Below are 21410 nucleotides of genomic sequence, written 5' to 3'. Positions count from 1 at the left end.
ATAATAGCCAGAAGCTGGAAAGAACCCAAATGCCCCTCAACAGAGGAATGGATACAGAAAATGTGGTACATTTATACAATGGAGTACTACTCAGCTATTAAAAAGAATGAACTTATGAAATTCCTAGGCAAATGGATGGACCTGGAGGGCATCATCCTGAGTGAGGTAACCCAGTTATAAAAGAACTCACATATATGTACTCACTGATAAGTGGATATTAGCCCAGAAACTTAGGATACCCAATATATAAGATACAGTCTGTGAAACACATGAAACTCAAGAAGAACAAAGACCAAAGTGTGGACACTTTGCCCCTTTTTAGAATTTGGAACAAAACACCCATGGAAGGAATTACAAAGTTTGGATCTGAGACAAAAGAATGGACCATCTAGAGACTACCACATCCGGGGATCCATCCCATAATCAGCTTCCAAATGCTGACATCATTGCATACACTAGCAAGATTTTGCTGAAAGGACCCAGATATAGCTGTCTCTTGTGAGACTATGCTGGGGACTAGCAAATACAGAAGTGGATGCTCACAGTCAGCTATTGGATGGATCACAGGGCCCCCAATTGAGGAGCTAGAGAAAGTACCCAAGAAGCTGAAGGGGTCTGCTACCCTATAGGTGGAACAACAATATTAACTAACCAGTACCCATGCAGAGCTCGTGTCTCTAGTTGCATATGTATCAGAAGATGGCCTAGTTGGCCATCAGTGGACAGAGAGGCCCATTGGTCGTGCAAACTTTATATGCCTTAGTACAGGGGAATGCCAGGGCCAAGAAGTGGGAGTGGGTGGGTAGGGGAGTGGGGCGGGTTACATGGGACTTTTGGGATAGCATTGGAAATGTAAATGAAAAAAATACCTAATTAAAAAATATAAAAAATTTAAAAATATTTGCAGTTGGTGGATTAATATTTGTATTTCTGTGCAAAGTTTTAAAAAACAACTAAAGAATATGTGTCAAAAGCTAGGCGATTAATTCAGAAAGATGATACAGTACCCATAAATACCAAGAACAGCCTAGCAGACCTGTTCATGGAAGTTGCAAGATAGCAAATCCACTCAAGTCTTAGAGTATATATGAATATTTAGAAAGTATGCCAAAAAAATGTCCTTAAAGTAGACAGAGCTTTTAAACAATTTACTCATTTTAATAAATAAAATGTTTTCAGAATATATTCTTAAAAGAAATTGACAATCACAGTATTTCCAGATATTAAACTTACATTGAAACATGAAACTAGGGTGTGATTAAGTACACTACAAAAATAGTAAAATATCGGTGATATTAGTCAATGAACAGTGCAATAAAAATGGCTAGTATGTTAGAAATTAAAATATACTTTATCTCCCAAGATTAAAAATTATGAAGAAAATATGTATGAATGCATGCATGTATCATTTAACAGTATGGTTAATTACTATTATACTTACACATATCTATTTAAATTTATGAACACCCATAAAAGTGAGCACACTCACAGGCAAACACACACACATACACACACATATACACCACACACACACACACACACACACAATCTAATTTGCTCTAGAATATAATTTATCATACAGCTTTATATTATCACTAGCCATATTTCAAATTTTTCAACAGCTAACTGTAGTAGGGACTCATAACAGAGATCAAATATTTTGTAATCATCATTATGTTTGCATATATACTATTAATAATAAATACAAATAATAAACTAATTAAACAAAAATTTACAATGATAATAGAGGCATAAACTTATTATGAAGTTATCGATGACATTTGCCACAAATTTAAAAATATATAGAAAATAAATATATAAATCTTACACAATGACAATAAAATATGCTTTGCCTGGAATCTTTCAGTGTGTTTGTTGACTCAATGTATAATCAAGACTTTCTTCCTGGATTTTGATAAGAATTCTTGCTTTGTGTTTACATGCAGGCTTTCATTGATATATCTATATATCTGAAAGAGAAGGATGGCCACTTGGACAATTATATTGACTTCCCTCCTGTAAATGGATGTACATGTAATTACTCTCCCATGCTTCTGTCTTCAAATGACGCTATGTTGAGAATTATGAATCCAACCAATGAATTTGAGAAAGCACAGATACTCAGTTGTGAATGTGTCTGTAACTAGTCCATGTACAAATGGGACAGGAGAGATGTTCACAGATTTACTTTACAAACTACATCTTAGACATGCTAACAGATGGCCTCTCATTCCTTTGTCTTATTTGTAACTGGAACCAAATCATTGAGTCATTATTTCTTTTTCTCAAGGTCCCAGTCATTGGACAAAGCATCTATTGGGACCTAAGAATTATAAGTTATTGTCAAAATATGGGCCTTTTTGACTTAGCATCACTGTCAATAAGGCAAGGTAATAGACATCTTTGTCTTTTTCCCTGTAACTACTTCCTGCTGACATTACTACATTGCCGTCTGGAGGTCCAGGATGGCTGAAATGTTAGTCAAAACCTGGACAATGGAGCATTTATCAGAAACATCTGATTAGATGATCCAGCTGAAAGACAAGGAACCAACATATTGAATGTATAGCAGGTTGCAATTCTCAGGTGTTCCCTGGATGGAGTCTGTCAGGCCAACCAGGTAAAATCTGCTTGGATAAATATAGACTAGGAACAGAAGTTAAATTTATCTACTATGACATCCCAAAACCAAGTGAAAATCCCATTTTCCAGGATATGCTGGTAGTCTTATCTGTATTCCATTTGATTTATGGAAAGCAGATCCAAATCTTAGGATTCTTGAATCATTGAAGCTTATGTGAACTTTAGTTTACAAAAGGATGTACATAATATTTACCTTTGTATTGAAACTTATATATTTTAGAAAAAGTAGCTAACAGGTATGTTTAAGATAGCAAACATAGGCTTGTGCCTTTGAAACTTGTAAAACTCTAGGTTTGGGTCAAAAGGGCTAGAACATTCTTTTCTCAGTCCAGAAGGCTAGATATACAGATTGGAGAGAGGTGTTCTCAGCATGATAAGCAGTACCTTTAAGTCGATATTCAGAAGACAGCCAAAGGGAATTTAAAAATTTGAACTTGTGACTGAATTGTTAACAGCCAATATTCCATTATCTTACCAAAACTCCATTGATCTATATTAAAATGGTGAACTTTTGAAATCCTAGTATAATAATAGCACAGATGAGGGAAGCAAATCTGAAATGTTTTCCATTTTTTCAGATACCTTAAATCCCTATATTATACTAGCTTTGCAACTTTCTTGTTCCATCTAATTATTTATCAAAAATATGAGTAGTTATTACTGAAAATAGTTATTGCAAACAAGTTTAAATAAATGAACAGTAAAAAGCTACATCTGAAACCTGCTTATGTTTCAATTTGAAGTCTGAGTATAAAGAAAACCTTTTTGCCGTTTTATTTAAACAAGAGAACTAGTAGTTTTAACTAATAAATTGACCCATAATCTAATACAATAGTAGATTACCTTGATGTAAGAAGTTATGTGCCTGTTTCTTCGCTGTTAAGCTACAAATAAGCATCAGTACAATCAGAGAATTTGAAGGATAAATTAAAATGAGACAGACTTATCCAAATTCCATTATCCAGACAGTTGATCCAGGTTTCTCCCTGCCCCAGGCACTGAGAGCAGAAGCAATCTTTGGCCATCAGGCCCAGAAAGTGATGAACCTGAGAAGGACTGACCTTATGTTGACTAAAGCAACATGTGGCAACCAGTTCTCCAGTAGCCCTCTGTTTATCTATAGTTCAGACCAGGTGCTGGCAACAAGTGAGGCATTGGGGGAGTTAAGACCAGTGGTTATTAAACCAGAGTTCAGGTGGGTAGCATTGTGCCTGTGTCTTCTTGGACACCTTGGGCAATCGCTGTCCATTATGGTAAGTTTAAACATATTACATACCATACTCAGCAGATCTCTGACAGTTTGAAGGCCAGTTTTATCCTAGTATTTCTGAGTTGAACAACTTTTATCTGTTTTAGATATCTGCTCTAAATTTTACATTATAAACATGAAACAGGAGACTAAATAAAGCTTTAACTTATTATTAACTGCATCAGTACTCAGTATGGCTTCATATGTATTTCTGAACATTTACAGCCTTACTATCATGCCCTGTTAGGTTAGAGCCTTAAAAGTTACAGGATTTAATTGAAGCTCTTCTAGTATTAAAATAAAAATTTTAACCCCAAACATACTGCAGAAGGAGAGTTATATAACAGAACATAATAGTTTCCCTTACAATTTAGTTTAAGCTGAAATGATCTACTGTCAGGACTGGAGAATCATAAAAATTTGAGGCTTAGAAAACTCTTATCTTCTCTTTAATCTCCTAGAGACTTGGCAAGGCTCAGGCAAACTGAAAGGAAGTTGAATAGATTCCAAGATCTAGTAATTTTTTAATATTTTTAACCTTTCAATATATTTTTTAGTTAACAAATTATTTAATTTCAAAAGACAAGGCTATAACAGATTAAAAGCCCCAGGACTGTATGGCTAGTTAATATTGTGTTTAATTAATTAATAGCTGTACTTTTTGCAAACTGTGGCTACGAATACCTTGTACAAGAAGAGTTTTCTATTTAAGCTGCAGTGGCTTTTCTGACTATGGATCCTCATCTTTCATGTGGCAGATTTTTACAATTTTTCTAATGCATTTGGAAGGACTGTCTCAAGGAAGCTTGCAGCTTTCCTGACAACTCTTTCTTTTCTCTCCTGATAGGAACTGTAGCCTGTTTTGTTTTATTTTAAAAGCTTTTGCTACCATATTCACTATTCTGATCATCTGATTTATAGACATCATTATATGTAATGCTTAATCTTTCTCCATTAAAATTATCTCCTCCATCCCATATAATATAACCTCATTGTTGTTGTCCAATAACACATTATTTTTATTGTAACCATCATACTAATAAAGACATTTTAATTATTTAGTAAATTTTAAAATTACTGATATATATGCATATGTACATATATATATATATATATATATTAAAAGTTCCTTTCATAATATCAAAATAAAGAATCTCCTTTTAAAAGAATGATATCAAGGAGCATAGCCATAAATTTTAGAAGACAAAACCAATTTTTAAATTTTTAAGCAGTTCAAACAATCCAGTTCCTTGAATCAATATCAAGTATATTATTTTCATGTTACAATGTTTGGCTGCCAGTTCTTGTATATGAACACATGAAGGTGCAGCTTTAATAACTCATAAAAGAAACATTTTTAAATCCTACTTTTTCAGGCTGGTTCCTAGGAGAAAATATTATCCCATTTCAAATGGACCTTTAGAGACCTTGTTTGGCTATTGTTATTCAGAGTGGCTTTAACTCTGAGTTTTTTTAAACCAACTTTCTGTTACCAATATTATTAAGCAGATACCATTTATTATAAATTAATATGTTATAGGCAAGGCATAGAATATGTTTATGTATATATATATTTATATACAAATATATACATATATATATTTAAACATGTAGTGGTGACATATATCTACATATTTAAAACAGACAAAACTTTATTTCTTTTTAGCTATAATTTTAAGGGAGAGGTATCTTGCTACCTGTTGAATTCAATTCTCATGAGCACAGAAGTTCTCACTTTCATTATCAGAAAAACTGAAAAACTACTCCATTCCCTTTAAGAAAAGACTGTACTTGATCAAGCAGCCTTCTGCATGATGTCTCCTTGATTCATTACCAGACATTTGTTTTTCTCTTGCTGCAGGTGCAGGGCTTTTGAGAGCAGCACCCCTTTAGAAATGACTGTGTGGAATTAAGACAGGGATAAGGGTGAACAGCAAGCAGCTAAGTTTGCCCCATCTTTTAAAGTATGAGACAGAGGAACAATCAGACCAAATTAAGATTGGTGTGCCTAGGGAGTCTGAAGATGACATCCCAGACTGCAAATAAACTAGTCAGGTTAAATGGCATCTCAGATGGGTAGTTTTGGAAGTCTGGCCATTCAAGCTGGCAGAGCAATGGTGCAGAAAAGGTTGGAGAGCATGGTGCTCTTACAGAGGTGGGGAAGGTAAGAGTTGGAGCTAAGGCAACATTCTCCCTGTGCCACAGAGATCTGCAGTTAAAAACTATTTTTTTCTCCTCTGTAAATTAAAACAGTGGAGCAGTGATATTTTTCTTTAACCATTTTTTTCTCTGTATATGAAGCACAGAGTTAGGGGAAGAGGATCAGGAAAAGAACCAGATATACCACTAAAGGGACCCAGATGTTCCATGATGCAGGATTTAAAGATAGCATACAAAAGACAGTTAATTTTTCCAACTGTACAGTTAAACCTGGATTCTCTGCCAGGCAGCTGAAGTTCTTGAAATGTAACTGGACTAGGTCCAGCAGAGTGGAGCTGGCTGTCTTCCTATCTTTAGGAATCAAACTAGAATCTTATACATAAGGTCAAAAGTCATGAACAAAACACACACAGAAAATCATAGAATGATGTTCCTGGGAAAACAAAGGCAAAACAGAAAGGCTTTTTCAGATGGCCTCTCCCTCCTTGCATGAGAATAACAGAAGACTGACATATTGTTAAACAAAAACAAAAAAGCAGCTTCAGATGGTCTTTCTTCCTCAGCAAGGAAGGCCCATAGACCCACAGCAGATTCAGAAATCAGATGAGAACTAGCAAGTTCTCCCAGAAGGTTTTCAGAAAAGTCCTTCTCAGTCCCAAGCTGGATGATAGAATGTATGTCTACTCTGTCCCTCCTGGCTTCTAAATTGAAAACAGAAAAAACACACAAATGTAGACATAGACAGAACACTCCCAACTTACTAAGGGGTGTGGAAAGAAATCTCCCCCAAATGCTCAGTGTTTGTGTGTAGGGTTTCTAGTGAATCCCAGACAAGCCCCCAAATGTTAGGATCCAAGACTTGCCAAAAAATGATATCCCAGACTCAAATAGTATACAAAAGCAAAGAGCATTTATTCAGCTGAATTTCCTGCTTGCACAGGTCTCACCATTCAGGAGTGGAGACATCTGGTGAATTCTCAGGCTCTTCTTTTATCATCAGTTAGGGGAATTCTAGGGAGAGATATGTGCTCTTCTACCTTGACTGGTTAGCTCCGTCTCTAAGGGTTTGATTGATTCTACAATTGATCAGGCTCTGGAGGCCTCCCTGGGGAGGGGGGAGATTATGCATTCTGGCTCCCAATTCTTACTTCAGGCCAGATGACAGTGTCCTCAGATTGGCTTCTCAAGGCTGTGGCTGTCTGACCACAGGTTCCTGGATCCAGGTTTTCATTTCTATGAAATAGGAAGATAGGCCTAGTTTCCCAAACTGCCAGTTTGCAGCCTGTTATATACTCATCCTAGATAAGTATTCTTAAAATTTATCCACAATTATCTGCTGTAGCATACAGTATTTTTGTCCCATACTCTAAAATTTCAACTATTACACGTTTCATCTCTGTGACATAAGTTTGCTGGGATTAATACTTCTGCCTAGAATTAAGGCTCATGTGGTCTATTGAGTTCTCATCTCAAGCCCTGTCTTTTTTTTTTTTTTTTCTAAAGAAGCTTGCTCAGATGCAAGAAAGTGCAGTCTAAAACAAATCTGCTGTAAAGGTAGAAGTGAAACTCTGATGAAACTACCTCCTGAATCTTGGAGTTACATTGCTTTTACTATTTTCAGTAGGTTCAGGATGAAGCTGCAAGTGCAGCAATGAAAGTCTGAAACAAAAAGGCTGTTAGTGTAATACAGGTTGGACTATATGAGAAGTTACTTGAAGTCAATGCCGCTATAAGGAGCCCATGCTCCACACTGCCTGAATAACTCCAGACCAGAGGCTAGGTTAAAATAGAAATTAATAAATTGGTTCCTAATGATGTTCTACAATACACATGTATCTGCAATACTCGATTTTCATTGGAGAGGCCTCCTCCAGTAGCTGATGGGAGCAGATATAGAGACCCACATTCAAACATCAGGGGCAGAGAGCCCAAATTGAAGATCTTCATGAGTCCTTTCCATAAGAACTCAGGATACCCTGTGGAAGAGGGAGAAGACTGGAATGTAGAGGGCTTGAGGATGTCAGGAGAACATGGTATACAAACCAACTAAGCAGTGTTCATAAGAGTTAACAGAGACTGAAGCTCAAATCATGGAGGCTGCATTGGTCTTTATTATATCCTCTACAAATAAGTAATGGTTGATACCTTGGTGGTTTTGTGGGACTCCTAGGAGTGGTAGTGTGGGTGTCTCTGACTCCTTTGCTGGCCCTTGAACCCTTTCCCTCCTACTTGTTTGCCTTGCTGAGCCCTGATATGAGGGTTTCTGCCTAGTTTGTAAGTTTTTATGATATGTTTAGTTGATATCCCTGGAAGGTATGTTTTTTTCTGAAGGAAAACAGAAAAGGAAAGGATCTGAAGGATAGTAGAGCTGGCAGGTGACTGAGAGGAGTGGAGGAAGGGGAAACCATATTTGGGACACACTTTATGAGAAAATAATAAAAATAATAAATACATAAACTAAAACCTGCTTCTCCTAGAATTTACCCACGTATTTCAGAAGACTGTATTTTTACCACTGGTTTCATTCCTTCCTGTGTTTTTACTGTTCCTGTCTACTGTTCTTACCTTTTCTGTCATTAGAGCTATAACTGTACCTAACACTAAATTTGAGATTTTCTTATTTAATGATATTGTGAACTTCATCTTGTCATCATTGACATTATCGTCACTTGTCACCATCATTATTAAAACTACCAATTAATTGATCACTATTTACATGGTTCGCAGATCTAGAGAAAAACACTTGACTTTCTTCCACACTTCTTTGCAGACTGAAACATAAAAGTATACAAATAAGATGAACTTCTGCTTGTAGTCATCGCTACATTCTAGTGTCTTTGGTATGGGAATGCACTCTGCAGACTACCACAAGAGAAAAAAAAGTATCAACCCAATCACAAAACTTTTGATCTACAAACTTTCCTGACTGCAGAATACACTAGGAAAATTGTGGCACAATTTTGTGGGATTACTCAATCAATATCTGATTTGACTTAATACCAACTTTATGACTCTCACAGACATTATGCCTTGGAACATATAGTTCTTAAAGAGATGTTTCCATCAAATCCATCCATGAGGAACTCTGGTAACCCTGAGGAAGGGAAGGCAGGAAGAACCTGAGGGGATGGAGGACAAATCGAAAAAAAGAAGCTCTTAAATCAACTGAGCAAGGGTCATATGAAGCCATAGAGACTGAGGATGCAAGCAAAAACTCTGTGTGGCACAGCACCAGGTCCTCTGCATTTATACTACAGCTTTTAGTTTAGTGATTTTATGGACTCCAGACTGTGTGAATGAGTGAGTTTCTGATTCTCATTCTCTCTTTTTGGCCTCCTTCTTCTTGTTTGTGCAACTTTGAAAGGATGGCTTTTGTTTTAGCTCATACTATTTTATTCTGTTATGTTAGAAAGAAGCCTGTTCCTTTCTAAGGAGAGACAAAAGGAATTGGATCAGAATGGGAGGCAGGCAACTTGGAGGAATAAAGGAAGAGAAACTGTAATTAGGTATACAGTGTGAAAGAAGAATCAATTTTTAATAAAACTGGGGAAAGAACAAACAATAGATGCATAACTCTTTTCTTTTTACTGATAGTGTGTGTTATTTACTTTGAATAAAGCAACATTTATAACTGAATAATGATTTATTATTGTTCATGAACATACTATAATTTAATTTACTACAATTTGAGGAAATTCACATTTTTTTATTAAAAATGTGTTTAGGGTAAGTAACTGTGTAGAACTTGTGTCTTTTCTTTATGGATATTATATACTTTGATGAAATTCACCAAAATTATTTCTAAAAATGTAGAAATAAATAATTTTCAAAGAACAATGGTACTTTACTACCTATACTTTATAGTATTATATTGTATGATAATCTTAAAAGTTTTAATTTTATATCTTCATCCACTCATAAGATGATAATAAGTGGTATATAGTGATGCTTTTTTGTTTATGCATGAGAAATAGAACAAGGTACCAATTATTATGTACCTCATAATGTTTATTACTTCAGATCAGTGTTCCTCAATTATCTCGAACATCTTCTACTCAGAATACAATGATTTTTATTTTGATCCTGTTTAGTTAAAGGGCCATAAAATACACTTCATTTTAAATCTGTATAGTAGAAGAAAACATTTAGCAAGTGATTTTCTGTGATAATGTAATCATTATTAATGCTTAATAATTTGAATCTAGTCATATTGTCTGTGAGATGTAATACTTAAGAATTATGAATAGCCAGGCAGTGTTCATGCATGTCTTTAATCTCAGCACTTGGGAGGCAGAGGCAGGTGGATTTCTGAGTTCAAAGCCATCTTGGTCTACAGAGTGAGTTCCAGGACAGCCAGGGGTGCACAGAGAAACACTGTCTCAAAAAACAAACAAACGAAAGAACAAACGAAAGAAAGAAAGAAAGAAAGAAAGAAAGAAAGAAAGAAAGAAAGAAAGAAAGAAAGAAAAAGAAAGAACTATGAATAGAGTCACATCATGTATGTTGGATCACATAGTACAGATTTACAGAATATAAAAGGCTGCTATGGACTTTTAAGATAAACATAAAAAACATGAGCTGCTAGGAGGGTTAATTCCTCCATGAGATATCTGTGATGTTTCAGTAACTAATTGGAGTTCTATAGATTTAAGTAAATACATTTGCTTCCTTTTGGGTCATGAAAAGTTTAGAGAGAAAACAATGCTGGTGGAGAATTGTTATTGATTATTTTACTTACATTTCAAAATGTTATCCTCCTTCCTTGTTTCCTCTCTGAAACCCCCCCTTTCTGTTCCCCTCCCTCTGCCTCTATGAGGGTGCTTCCCCACCCACTCACCCCTACCTCACTGCCTTAGCATTCCCCTATGCTGGAGCATAAACCTTCACAGGATCAAGGGTTTCCCCTCCCATTGATGTCAAATAAGGCCATGCTATGCTACATATTCAGCTGGAGCCATGGGTCCCTCCATGTATACTCTTTGGTTGGTGTTTTAGTCCCTGGTAACTCTGGGGCTTTCTGGTAGGTTGATAAAGACTAAAGCTGGTCTTCAATAACAACAAAAACAACAGAAAGCCCACATACACATGGAAGCTGGACAACTCTCTACTCAATGATAACTTGGTTATGGAAGAAATAAAGAAAGAAATTAAAGACTTTTTAGAATTTAATGAAAATGACGGCAGAACATACTTACATGTATGGGACACAATGAAAGCAGTGGTAAGAGGAAAACTCCTAGGTCTGAGTGCCTCCAAAAAGAAACTGGAGAGAGTTTACACTAGCAGCTTGAGGGCACACCTGAAAGCTCTAAAACAAAAGGAAGCAAATACACCCAAGAGGAGTAGACAGCAGGAAATAATCAAACTCAGGGCTGAAATTAACCAAATAGAAACAAAGAGAACTATACAGAGTAATTTTAATCCAGAAACATGGCTCCTCTAGCAAGGGATTTCATGCAAAAAAAATCTAAATAACTTTAAATGTCCCACTGTTTTTACATATTCTTAAAATTTCAATCTCTTTAAAATATCCATCTCTTTTAAAATCCAAAGTCTTTTTACAATTAAAAGTCTCTTAACTGTGGGCTCCACTAAAATACTTCCTTCAAGAGGGAAAATACCAGGGCACAGTCACAATCAAAAGCAAAAATCAATCTCCAACCGTCCAATGTCTGGGATCCAACTCACGATCNTCTGGGCTCCTCCAAGGGCTTGGGTCACTTCTCCAGCCATGCCCTTTGTAGCTCACGTGTCCTCCTCTAGGCTCCAGATACCTGTACTCCATTGCTGCTGTGTGATCTTGCTGTCATACAGATATGCCACACACCTTTAATAACTATCTGGAATATAGATGCACCCTTAGTAAACAGTTTTAAGGCAGAGTTACTTTGTAGAAGGATGCAGTCATGTTTGAAAGTGATGTCTAATTGAGGGGCAAATAAAGTATTGAAATATATTTTAATGTTTTGATTTGTTTTGACAGAATGAGTCAGAGTTAAGATTTGCTCAACTCTAACAAGAACAACACAGGAAAGACAAACTATTTAAGAGCAGTTCAGGGAGAGTAAGTAAGCCTTTTTGGAATTAGTTCAGATAGTTGAAGTCAGTTGGTAGTCATGTTAGTGCATAAAGTGCATCAGAGTTGAGTTTGCTCGTGAGTTCATGTAGTGCAATGCAGATCAACTGAGACTGTAGATGCTGAAGAGTGAGAAAGATCCAGAAAATTAGAAAAGATTGCCAGAGTTAGCTTGAAGAAAAATAGAACATGTCATTGAGAAGTCAAGAGAAACCAGATTAAATCAATCAGTTTAGAGGAGAGTTTGAGCCAGAATAGCTGAGTTGAATCAGCCAGCCAGAGTTTAGAGAGAACTAGAAAGTGTGAGCTTACTCAGAATTAAGCCTCTGATGTAACAATCACATCTGGAGATTAAAAGATACATTTACAAATGTCAATATGCAGTTGTATGCAGATCTTATCCTTTTTATATTATTATAAATATTAAATATAAAATTATTAATAAAAAGACAAGTCATAAAGTTGAGAGAGAGGTGACAAATATTAAGAATTTTATTTTATTTTAAATAAAACAGAGATACTATGGAAATATATTTTCATTTTGGCAGGGGCAAATAACTTCTGAGATAGTCTGACATTGGGAGATCTGAGGACATTTGAGTGTAGGTGGTGGATTGTTGGTTAGGTGCTGTTGGATACTGTTGGTTGTGGATTGTTAAGTAGACATACTTTAAAAAAAGGATAAATTAACATATTCTTACAGCTAATCTCAAATGTATAGCAATGTCCCTAATCAGCAGGAAATGGTCTAACATTAATATCACCCCTTCCCCCCCTATCGTTTTTTTCACTCTCTTATGTATTGTTAGAAGTTGAAAGAGTAGAAGTAGTAGAGAAGAGATGTCTTAGTTTGGGTTTTACTGCTGTGAATAGACACAATGACCAATGCAACTCTTACAAGGATATCATTTCATTGGGGCTCAATTACAGTTCAGAGGTTTAGTCCATTATCCTCAAGGCAGAAACATAGCAGCATCCAGGCAGGCATGGTGCAGGAGGAGCTGAGTTCAACATCTTCATCCAAAGGCAGACAGGTGAAGACTTACATCCAGACAGCTTGGAGAAGGGTATTAAAGTCCACAGCCACAGTGACACACCTACTCCAACAAGGAGACACGTACTCCAGCAAAGCAACATCTCCTAATAGTGCCATTCCCTGGGCCAAGCATATACAAACCATCACATTTCTTGGAAAACTAAATAACCCACATTATTAGCAAAGGGCTAGCAACAGTAATATATATGAGAATTTGCAAGGACAAAAAGGAAGCAAGAAATAATATAAATATATTAAAATCTCAAAAGAAAAGTAATTAAATAATAAACATATGAATCTTTTTTTTTTCAATGAAAACTCTTCTGGAACTGACCTATGGTGGGAAAATGTGAACACAAACATAAGTTTGTCTTGAGCACCAAAAGTAAATGGCAATCAATGAGGGATTCTCATTCATGGGTGTGGTCATTAGTGGGGCCCTGGGTATGTGGGAAAAGAGGGGAGTGGGAGAGTGTCCATGTCCCGCCAGAGTGCTGGTGCTCTGGGCGGGTGGACACAGGAGGACTGTGCATGCTTTCCACGCAGCCCCATGTGGGCATCTGGCTGTGTTAAGCCACTGACCCCACAGGGCAAGTGGTGGCCAAGGGGCAGCCCCAGGTACCAGGTTCTCAGCCTCCTGCATGGCATCCCAAGCTGGATACAGCCAAGGAGCTGAGAACAGAACCTGGCCCCAGGGGATAAGGGAAGAGAGTGCAGGGGAGAGGTGGTGCTGGGTGTTTCCCAGGCAGGTAAGAGTCCTTAGTCAGGTCTATGACTGCAGCATAGGAAGGCCTCTGGTGGGATGTTAGACACAGCTCCTTAGGAGAAAGCCTATCACATCATTCAAGTACAGTGGACCTTCATGATCAGAGACAGTCTATGGTTTTAGAGCTTTATTGTAGAAAGGCAGGGGGAAAGAGGAAAGGTAGAAAGAGAGAGAGACTGGCCATTGCCATGTGGAGAGATGGGGGAAGGGAGAGAGAGAGAGAGGGAAGGCTAGAGAGTAAAAGAGGTAAAAGCTTAGAAAGAGAGAGATGGGGCCAAGCAGCCCCTCTTATAGTGGGCTTGGCTTTCTTGCTGTTGCTAGGTAACTGTGGGGAGAGGTCTAGCCAGAATGCCAGAAGCTTGGGACATTGTCTAAATGACTGGTATGCCTCTCCTGTGGGCGCTGTGGGGGCAGTAACTTCGACAGGAGCCAGGCATCCAGGAGATATGATCCAATGCCTTCCATCACATGTAGGTGGAAATCACCACCCACCGGGTCCCACCAGAGTTCAAGACCTAAGCTCCACTGGAGACCAGGCTATCTGTGCATAGCCATTGCCCCACAGTCATTTGAACTGGAAGTGCTGTATATATTCTTGAGTGTTAGATGAGCTTTAGCACACTTGGGCACCAGTTGGTGCAGCGTTAGAGGACATTTAGGTACATCAGAGTTACTGAAGGAACCATCACTGCGTTAGTGACTGACTTTGACAATAAAATCCTCATGTTACTTGTAGCAGGTTCTCAGCTTTGCTCTTGCTCTTAAAAATGTACAGTCTGCTTTTTCTGCCCTGCCTGCAACTTATTACAGGGTTTTCTGGCCGTGATGGGCTCTAATCCTTATGGAACCATAAACCCAGATAAAAATCTTCCTTTGGCATGTTTACTTGTATATGTTGTTATATCTTCCACATAAAATAACTAGTAAAATGGGGTTGGTTGAGGAAAGAATTTCTAGCAGTACAAATTTAAGGACAACACTTACTCCAGAGTAAAGGAAAACAAAAAAAAAATGTAATTTTGCACAATTTTTCAGAATGTTATGTGAGAAAATTATGTTAGGTAACACTGCAGACGTCATGTTTTTCATAGATAGATAGAAAGATAGATAGTATCTGAAAACACTTTTGGAAATTTTAATTAGATATTGGTTCCTTTATTTAATGTATTGCATGTGTATTTCTCCAAAGATTTCTCAAAAGTGAATTAATATGTCCCCAAATTCCCTTCTACGTTGATAACCTCTTCTAGCACCATATGCCTACTTAATTAGTTATTTTGTGCTACTGTAACAGAATTTCTACAATGTCATGATTTATAAATAATTAATTCTTCCCTTACCCAGAAGTTTAGAAGTTGATTATCTGACATTGTGATACTCACTTGAGTGTTGAGAAGTATTGAGTGTTCAAAAGTCATTGCTTTGTTAGGAATGGGTGGGACTCTGTCTCTCCATGTGGAGGAAGAGAAAGGAGCACACCTTGGGAAATACTCTGTTTTAAATACTACTTTTATAAAATAACTAATTGCAAGCAAGTGGGTGTATCTTCTAATTGTGTTGCACTAAATAACATCAGCATGAACTATGGAGGAAATACCATTATGCAAATTATAATGCTGTCTATAATCTTGTAATGGTTGCATATAAATAAATACCTACAGCAGTACTTTTTCTGAGAGAAAATTATGAACATGGTTAATATTTTTGCACATTGGTCTAAAATTCTCTAATATATTTGTTCAACATTATCATCTTTTTAAAAAAATTGTTTATTAGTGATATTCCAGATTTTTAAAACTACCATCAATATACAAATGCACAGACACACAGAGACACTCATACACAGCAAGGAATCCAGAAGTAAATCTAAAGTATACATCAAAAATCTACACTAAATTTGGCTCTTTGTCCTTCTTCATATTAAAAGAATCCAATATTCCATAAGGCATGCTTTTTAGATAACTAGATATTTACAGCTCCCATAATGGAAACAAGTTCAAATATTGTACACAAGATTCTATTATGTTCATCCTTTAATTTAAAAATCACTTTACTAAAAATTAAACTTTCAAAAAGAAGTCATTTGGCTCTTAGTTTTAGAAATTTCAAGCTGTGAGTAGTTGGTGGCTGGGTTTTTTGTTTGGTTGGTTGGTTTTGTTTGTTTATTTTTTCTTGGAGAAAAGAAACTGTGAAATAGAGTTAATTGCAAACAGACAAGAAGAAGGGAAGTAGAACCAGTAGAGTGAGAATTAAATTGAAAGAGAGAAGTGTTATGGAAATCCTAAATTCAATATAGATAAAATTGACTTACTGTAATAGAGACTTGAAGCTCCAGCAAGTCCAAATTCTACTATTCAGTTATGCTACCATGTGATCACACTCAACAGACAGGGAGAAAATGTTGCAGATCCAGACTGCAACACACACCAAGTAGTTTCATGAACTCTTTGCTGAAATGTTCTCAATGAAATGCTGAAATGCTGCTGTTACTCATCTCTTTAGGATTATTTTCTAGAAAAATAGTTTTATTTGCATATAAAATTTCCCATACATGTCTCCTTTGGTTGTAACTGTCTCTTTTTAAATATAAACTGCAAAAGAACTTGTAGGCCATTCTTGTAGCTAATAATTTTCTCAGATGCTTTACAGATTTTGTCTGTTAAAACACATGAGATATCATTTTATCATATGTAGTCACAAGTATATATTACAACAGACAGTCCCTCTCAGCATCCATTGGAAATAAAACCAGTGATTTAACACTGAAACCCCTCAATAGGCTTAATTGCCATACTTACATGACTTCCCATTATGTGTGGCTGTCCAGAGAAGGATGCTGATGGAAGACTTCCTCTTTATGTCTGCTCATCATCTATTAAGAAAGTAATTTAGGTTTGTAGGGAAAAGTGGTAGTTATACAGCTTGATTCTCAGCCAGAACAGTTTAGAGGACTGTCAAATAATCCATTCTTAATGAACTTGTTCAGTTGTGCATCTACATAGTTTTGGAATAGTTCAAACATCAAATGTGGAATTCTGGCATATTTCCCTCTACCCCACCCCACAAAAAAAAAAAAAAACAAAAAAAAAACCTAAATTACAAACATTCTTAATCCCCAGGTTTGCCACTATGCAATTATCTCTCTTTTTTAATTTAAAAAATATCCAAATCATTTTCAAGTTTTTGTAATTTTTATTTTTATTTATAGTTCCAGGTTTTACATGTTTATATTTTCATAGTTTAAACAATATGCAGTAATATTATATATAAAGAATTGAATCACATAGATTATTTAGCTTGCATCATCTATCAACAATCTTTCTATACAGAGGTATATGTTTGCATCTATAAACATTCTTTTCTGAATTGCTTAACAAGGAACCAAGAGCCTTAACACTTTTTCCAGCTGAATAAGTGCTAAGATCTGTGAGCTACATTCTCCGCCAACATCTCTTATTTTTGTTTCCTATTGAAGAGTGATGTTTTGATCTGTTTGCCCTACTCTTATTAATAATTAGTACAAATTTAGTTTCACAATTCATTTTTAGTAGCATGTATATTTTGCTATGCCTATAGAGATACTATGGGTAAATACTAAAATAGATCTAATTTTTGATGTTTATAAAAGTTAATGAGCTTATCTGAGCTTTATAATCAATATCAAAATGCTTCTGACTCTCTCTCTCTCTCTCTCTCTCTCTCTCTCTCTCTCTGTGTGTGTGTGTGTGTGTGTGTGTGTGTGTTTATGTATGTGTGGTGTCTTAGTCAGGGTTTCTATTCCTGCACAAATATCATGACCAAGAAGCAAGTTGGTGAGGAAAAGGGCTTATTCAGCTTACACATCCATACTGCTGTTCATCACCAAGGAAGTCAGAACTGGAACTCAAGCGGGTAAGAAAGCAGGAGCTGATGCAGAGGCCATGGAGGGATGTTCTTTATTGGCTTGCCTCCCCTGGCTTGCTCAGCCCAGGGATGGTCCCACCCACAAGGGGCCTTTCCCCTTGATCACTAAATTGAGAAAATGCCTTACAGCTGGATCTCATGGAGGCATTTTCCCAACTGAAGCTCCTTTCTCTGTGATAACTCCAGCCTGTGTCAAGTTGACACACAAAACTAGCCAGTACATGTGGTATGCATGTGTGAGTGTGTGAATATGTGCAACACATTTATGTATGTGTATATGGAAGCTGGAAGTTTCATGGAAGCTGTAATTTGCTATCAAGTGTCTATCTTGATTATTCTTTTATTTTTTTATGGCAAGGTTTTTTGTTGTTACTGTATTTTATCAACTTAGATTGATTGGCTGGACAAGAAATCCTGCATTCTCTGTGTTGATTAAACCATTATGTCACCATACAAATTATTTCTATATAAGATCTGAAATATCAACACACACTTGTATGGCAAACACTGATGTATCAGACTTTTTAGTCCATTATAAAACTTTTTGATAGCATTGAAATAACAATCCCCAAGTATAAATCACATAATATGCCCCAGTACAGGGGACCGCCAGGGCCAAAAATCTGGGAATAGGTGGGTAGAGAAGTGGGCAGGAGGGTATGGGGGACTTTTGGGATAGCATTGGAAATGTAATTGAGGAAAATACGTAATAAAAATATTAAAAAAAAGAATAGAAATGATTGACATGATTTTTAAGGTAATGACATAGGTTTGTGGTAACTTTTCTTGAAACATAAAACAAATTTAAACAGACTATAGTATTTGAGAACTCTTTTTTATTAGATATCTACTTCATTTACATTTCAAATGCTATCCCAAAACTTCCATATATCCTCCTGCCCTGCTCCCCAACCCACCAAGAACTGTTAGCACTTTGTCATACTTATGCTTCCGTGATATGTACATGTTAATTTAAATATTGTCATTTCCTCCACAAGCCCTTATAAAATCTTTATGATTGCTATGACAACTTCTTAAACAAAGTTGTTTATAGCATCCTATGTTGATTCAGTAATGAAGAGTAAATTTAGTGTATTATTTAAATTCTAAAATAATCCATGCATATTAAGCAATTCAAACCTTACATAGCTTGACTGAGATTTTGTCATTAGTTACTTATTTGGCAATTATATACTTTATATTTTTCTGGATCTATAAGTTATTATTATTTCATCCAACTACACAAATCACTAATAGTAGAGATATATGATCAGAAGTCAACATAAATATCTGAAAGAAAATAGCAATACTCAGGCATCACTACATCACATAAAAATATTAGAAAAACCTCTGGGAATTAGTGTTACTTAAAACATCTTTTCACTGTAAAATGACTAAGAGAATATTGTTCTTACTCTATTAGAAATGTTGAATATTAGATTTCTGATGTGTACATATCATTTCTAATATGCCACAAGATTCGTTATGGTACATGTCTTATGAACACTCAAAGAAAAGTACAGCTGAAACGTTATTTTTCAGGTTTTGCCTTATGTTTCAGGAGAAAGAAAGAGGTCAAAATAGTATAGTGTTTCTAGAAATCCAGGACATATCCATTCATGAGAGCACGAACCTATAATATAATCTTTGAAGAATGAGGTAGAGAAATTACCTTTAATCTGGATCGGCCTGTTTTTGTTTGTTGGTTTTGTTTTGTTTTGTTTTGTTATCATTTGTTTGTTTGTTTGTTTGTTTTGGAAAATCCTGTACCAAAACAATCAGAAGAAAGTCATAAAATTAAAATAAAATAGAAAAACAAATTCAAACCACCAAAAATAAAAACAAAATAGGAGAGAGGAAAGAATGATAGAGAGAATACTGTTTACAAAGTTGTTGTTTCACCTTCCAGAAAAGAGTTACAATTCCCAACATTATATCACACTTTTTTTTTAGATTGAGTCAAATAGTCAAAACTATTCCTACAGTTCAATCTTTAAACTTTGCCTGGACAAACTACTTCACTGTGATAATTTGCTTTCTCTACTTGAATCAAGCTATCATCTACTGAATAACCAGAATGTGCTTCCATCAGATGGGCCAGTCGGTAACTTTTTGAGTGTTTTTATTTTACTGATAAAGGTTTAGTTAAGTGTAGACTATTATGGGTTGTGCCAGATTTGATCAGGTGGTCATGTGTTGAAAAATATAGCATGTTGTGTAAGACATGGAAAACATGTTGTTGCCTCTGCCTTAGTTCCTGCCTTCAAATCCCTACCTTGAGATCCACTTTGACTGCCCTTCATCATGGAGTGTTTTCTATAAACTAAACCACTGCCTTCTTATGATTTTAGTCACGGGTTTTGGTTACAATGATAAAAACAAATTAGTAAAAACATATTGAAATGGTATCAGAATGTTGGGATAGTGCTATGACAGGCCTGGCCATATTGTTTTGGAGGGTAATGAAGATCTTTGGAACGTCGGTATGGATAAGCTGTTAGGTTTCAAGAACATAGCATGCTGCTGCGGAAACTTGGAGGATAACGCTGAGATTAGTGTCAACAATGGAGACCTGGCTTGTGGAATTTTAGAAAAATATTTGGGAGTTGTCAGACAGGGTCATCACTTGACTTTTTGAATAAATATTATGTGATTTTTAGTCAGATTGGGCTGAAAAATAATCTGTGCTTTTGAAGAGACCGGAATCATTGAGGTAAAACCTATAAAAAAAATCCCAGGACTGAAGAGGTCATTGGGGGAAGTTGGCTTGGTACCAAGAAGCATTGTCAGAGTCCTTGAAGAAGCCTAGTGAAGGATAATGCTAATGATCCTACCCAGTACCAAAGGAGAGCCCAGAGTATTAGAGATGCCAGGACCATGGTATGACCAATAAGGACAGTAGTAGTAATGGGTTAGAGTCTAGGAGACAATCCCTGTCTCTGTGGATGGCAGATGTTGAGATATGGATCTTCCCAAGCTTTCTACAATCCAGGAGATAGGGAGTGAATCCCAGAGGTGAGCTACTGACCCAACCTGTATAATTTGATTTACACTCAACAGTGCTGATTTTTTTTTTCTTTTTCTAGCTTCTTCCTTCTGGGATTTTAAAAGACTACAAATTCAATAGCAATTAGTAGAAAAAGAGACCATACATTTTAAGAAGAGCAGAAGAACAAAAAGTGAAGCAAGAAATAAAATGAGTATATTATTATCCCTCTGATTCTGTTTTATATTTTGATAGTAACATAAGACCCATGGATATAAAGTTAATAGAGCAGTTATGATTTAATAGTAATAGATTTGTTTGTCAAGGGGTGAATTATTCTAATTAGTGTAGAAAGGCCCTCAACTGAAATGCAACCCCATAGAAGGAACAACAAGTTGAACTTGAAAGAGGAAAGTTACTGAACTCTTCCTGAACTCTTCAACTCAAAGTCCTCTTACCCCTCCCATCTGGAGATTGTTCCCGGAACACTCCTGAACTTCTCACCCCAGAGTACATTCCTGAACTCTTCACCCCAGAGTCCGACCCCCTCCCAAATGAAAACTGTTCCAAGAACATTTTTTAGATAAGGGT

This window comes from Mus caroli, chromosome 15 (assembly GCF_900094665.2).
Source record: "Mus caroli chromosome 15, CAROLI_EIJ_v1.1, whole genome shotgun sequence".
NCBI classification, from domain to species: domain Eukaryota; kingdom Metazoa; phylum Chordata; class Mammalia; order Rodentia; family Muridae; genus Mus; species Mus caroli.
Note: the sequence above shows the minus strand (reverse complement) of the source record.